The sequence below is a fragment of the Podarcis muralis genome, chromosome 2 (genome assembly GCF_964188315.1).
Source record: "Podarcis muralis chromosome 2, rPodMur119.hap1.1, whole genome shotgun sequence".
In the NCBI taxonomy this organism is placed as follows: domain Eukaryota; kingdom Metazoa; phylum Chordata; class Lepidosauria; order Squamata; family Lacertidae; genus Podarcis; species Podarcis muralis.
Window position 1 is genome coordinate 13361601 of NC_135656.1, and position 4455 is coordinate 13366055.

The following is a 4455-nucleotide window of genomic DNA, read 5'->3' on the forward strand; positions in this document are numbered from 1 at the left end:
TTTGGAAAAAAATCCCTAAGCCGCTCGGTCACAATTTCAGCAAAAATCTGAGTTTCTGCAATTCACTCAAAAAGGGTGCCAAAGTGTTGCAAACGACCCCCTGACAGGTTTTTCGGTGGAAACAGATGGGTCTTTAACATTGAAACAGAATTAGCCCTTGAGGTCTGAACAACTTTTTTGGGAAAAAATCCCTAAGCCTAAGAATTTCAGCAAAAATCTCACTCAAAAATGGTGCCAAACTGTTGCAAACGACCCCCTGACAGGTTTTTCGGTGTAAACAGATGGGTTTTTATCATTGAAACAGAATTAGCCCGCAAGATCTGAAAAACTTTTTTTTGTAAAAATCCCCAAGCCGCGCGGTCACAATTTCAGCAAAAATCTGAGTTTCTGCAATTCACTCAAAAATGGTGCCAAACTGTTGCAAACGATCCCCTGACAGGTTTTTCGGTGTAAACAGATGGGTTTTTATCATTGAAACAGAATTAGCCCGCAAGATCTGAACAACTTTTTTTTGAAAAAATCCCTAAGCCGCGCGGTCACAATTTCAGCAAAAATCTGACGTTCTGCAATTCACTCAAAAATGGTGCCAAACTGTTGCAAAGGATCCCCTGACAGGTTTATCAGTGGAAACAGATTGGTTTTTATCATTGAAACAGAATTAGCCCGCAAGGTCTGAACAACTTTTTTTTGAAAAAATCCCTAAGCCGCGCGGTCACAATTTCAGCAAAAATCTGACCTTTTGCAATTCACTCAAAAATGGTGCCAAACTGTTGCAAACGATCCCCTGACAGGTTTTTCGGTGGAAACAGATGGGTTTTTATTTTCAGAAACAGAGTTAGCCCTCGACGTCTGAACAACTTTTTAAAAAAACATCCCTAAGCCGCGCGTTCACAATTTCAGCAAAAATCTGACGTTCTGCAATTCACTCAAAAATGGAGCCAAACTGTTACAAACAATCCCCTGAAATGTTTTTTGGTGGAAGCAGATGGGTTTTTTTTATTGGAAACAGAGTTAGCCCTCGACGTCTGAACAACTTTTTTTGGAAAAAAATCCCTAAGCCGCTCGGTCACAATTTCAGCAAAAATCTGAGTTTCTGCAATTCACTCAAAAATGGTGCCAAACTGTTGCAAACGATCCCCTGACAGGTTTTTCGGTTGAAACAGATGGGTTTTTATCATTGAAACAGAATTAGCCCGCAAGATCTGAACAACTTTTTTTTGAAAAAATCCCTAAGCCGCGCGGTCACAATTTCAGCAAAAATCTGACCTTTTGCAATTCACTCAAAAATGGTGCCAAACTGTTGCAAAGGATCCCCTTACAGGTTTATTAGTAGAAACAGATTGGTTTTTATCATTGAAACAGAATTAGCCCGCAAGGTCTGAACAAGTTTTTTTTTAAAAAAAAAAAAATTGCTAAGCCGCGCGGTCACAATTTCAGCAAAAATCTGACGTTCTGCAATTCACTCAAAAATGGTGCCAAACTGTTGCAAACGATCCCCTGAAACGTTTTTCAGTGGAAACAGATGGCTTTTTATCATTGAAACAGAAATAGCCCTCAAGGTCTGAACAAGTTTTTTTTTTGAAAAAATCCCTAAGCCCTGGGGTCACAATTTCAGCAAAAATCTGACGTTCTGCAATTCACTCAAAAATGGTGCCCAACGGTTGCAAATGCTCCCCTGAAAGGTTTGGCGGTCGAAAATGAAGGCTTTTTATATCAGGATGAGAAATCAGCCCTCGACATTTTAAGCGTCGGAAAAATATTTTTTTGAAAAAACCCCTAAGCTCCGGGATCACAATTTCAGAAAAAATGTGACTTTCGGCAATTCACTCAAAAATGGTGCCCAACGGTTGCAAATGCTCCCCTGAAAGGTTTGGCGGTCGAAACAGAAGGCTTTTTATCACAGGACAGTAGATCAGACCTCGACACCTTAACCGGCGGAATTTTTTTTTTTGAAAAAATCCCTAAGCCGCGCGGTCACAATTTCAGCAAAAATCTGAGTTTCTGCAATTCACTCAAAAATGGTGCCAAACTGTTGCAAACGATCCCCTGACAGGTTTTTCGGTGGAAACAGATGGGTTTTTATCATTGAAACAGAATTAGCCCGCAAGGTCTGAACAACTTTTTTTTGAAAAAATCCCTAAGCCGCGCGGTCACAATTTCAGCAAAAATCTGACGTTCTGCAATTCACTCAAAAATGGTGCCAAACTGTTGCAAACGATCCCCTGACAGGTTTCTCGGTGGAAACAGATGGGTTTTTATCATTGAAACAGAATTAGCCCTTGAGGTCTGAACAACTTTTTTTTGTAAAAATCCCTAAGCCGCACGGTCACAATTTCAGGAAAAATCTGAGTTTCTGCAATTCACCCAAAAATGGTGCCAAACTGTTGCAAACGATCCCCTGGCAGGTTTTCGGTGGAAACAGATGGGTTTTTATCATTGAAACAGAATTAGCCCTTGAGGTCTGAACAACTTTTTTTGGAAAAAATCCCTAAGCCTAAGAATTTCAGCAAAAATCTCACTCAAAAATGGTGCCAAACTGTTGCAAACGATCCCCTGACAGGTTTTTTGGTTGAAACAGATGGGTTTTTATCATTGAAACAGAATTAGCCCGCAAGATCTGAACAACTTTTTTTTGTAAAAATCCCTAAGCCCCCGCGGTCACAATTTCAGCAAAAATCTGAGTTTCTACAATTCACTCAAAAATGGTGCCAAACTGTTGCAAACGATCCCCTGACAGGTTTTTCGGTGGAAACAGATGGGTTTTTATCCTTGAAACAGAATTAGCCCGCAAGGTCTGAACAACTTTTTTTTTGAAAAAATCCCTAAGCCGAGCGGTCACAATTTCAGCAAAAATCTGACGTTCTGCAATTCACTCAAAAATGGTGCCAAACTGTTGCAAAGGATCCCCTGACCGGTTTATCAGTGGAAACAGATTGGTTTTTATCATTGAAACAGAATTAGCCCGCAAGGTCTGAACAACTTTTTTTTGAAAAAATCCCTAAGCCGCGCGGTCACACTTTCAGCAAAAATCTGACCTTTTGCAATTCACTCAAAAATGGTGCCAAACTGTTGCAAACGATCCCCTGACAGGTTTTTCGGTGGAAACAGATGGGTTTTTTATCATTGAAACAGAATTAGCGCTTGAGGTCTGAACAACTTTTTTTGGGAAAAATCCCTAAGCCGCGCGGTCACAATTTCAGGAAAAATCTGACGTTCTGCAATTCACTCAAAAATGGTGCCAAACTGTTGCAAACGATCCCCTGGCAGGTTTTCGGTGGAAACAGATGGGTTTTTATCATTGAAACAGAATTAGCCCTTGAGGTCTGAACAACTTTTTTTGGAAAAAATCCCTAAGCCTAAGAATTTCAGCAAAAATCTCACTCAAAAATGGTGCCAAACTGTTGCAAACGATCCCCTGACAGGTTTTTTGGTTGAAACAGATGGGTTTTTATCATTGAAACAGAATTAGCCCGCAAGATCTGAACAACTTTTTTTTGTAAAAATCCCTAAGCCCCCGCGGTCAGAATTTCAGCAAAAATCTGAGTTTCTACAATTCACTCAAAAATGGTGCCAAACTGTTGCAAACGATCCCCTGACAGGTTTTTCGGTGGAAACAGATGGGTTTTTATCCTTGAAACAGAATTAGCCCGCAAGGTCTGAACAACTTTTTTTTTGAAAAAATCCCTAAGCCGAGCGGTCACAATTTCAGCAAAAATCTGACGTTCTGCAATTCACTCAAAAATGGTGCCAAACTGTTGCAAAGGATCCCCTGACCGGTTTATCAGTGGAAACAGATTGGTTTTTATCATTGAAACAGAATTAGCCCGCAAGGTCTGAACAACTTTTTTTTGAAAAAATCCCTAAGCCGCGCGGTCACACTTTCAGCAAAAATCTGACCTTTTGCAATTCACTCAAAAATGGTGCCAAACTGTTGCAAACGATCCCCTGACAGGTTTTTCGGTGGAAACAGATGGGTTTTTTATCATTGAAACAGAATTAGCGCTTGAGGTCTGAACAACTTTTTTTGGGAAAAATCCCTAAGCCGCGCGGTCACAATTTCAGGAAAAATCTGACGTTCTGCAATTCACTCAAAAATGGTGCCAAACTGTTGCAAACGATCCCCTGAAAGGTTTTTCGGTGGAAGCAGATGGGTTTTTATTTTCGGAAACAGAGTTAGCCCTCGACGTCTGAACAACTTTTAAAAAAAACATCCCTAAGCCGCGCGGTCACAATTTCAGCAAAAATCTGACGTTCTGCAATTCACTCAAAAATGGAGCCAAACTGTTACAAACAATCCCCTGAAATGTTTTTTGGTGGAAGCAGATGGTTTTTTTTTATCGGAAACAGAGTTAGCCCTCGACGTCTGAACAACTTTTTTTGGAAAAAAATCCCTAAGCCGCTCGGTCACAATTTCAGCAAAAATCTGAGTTTCTGCAATTCACTCAAAAAGGGTGC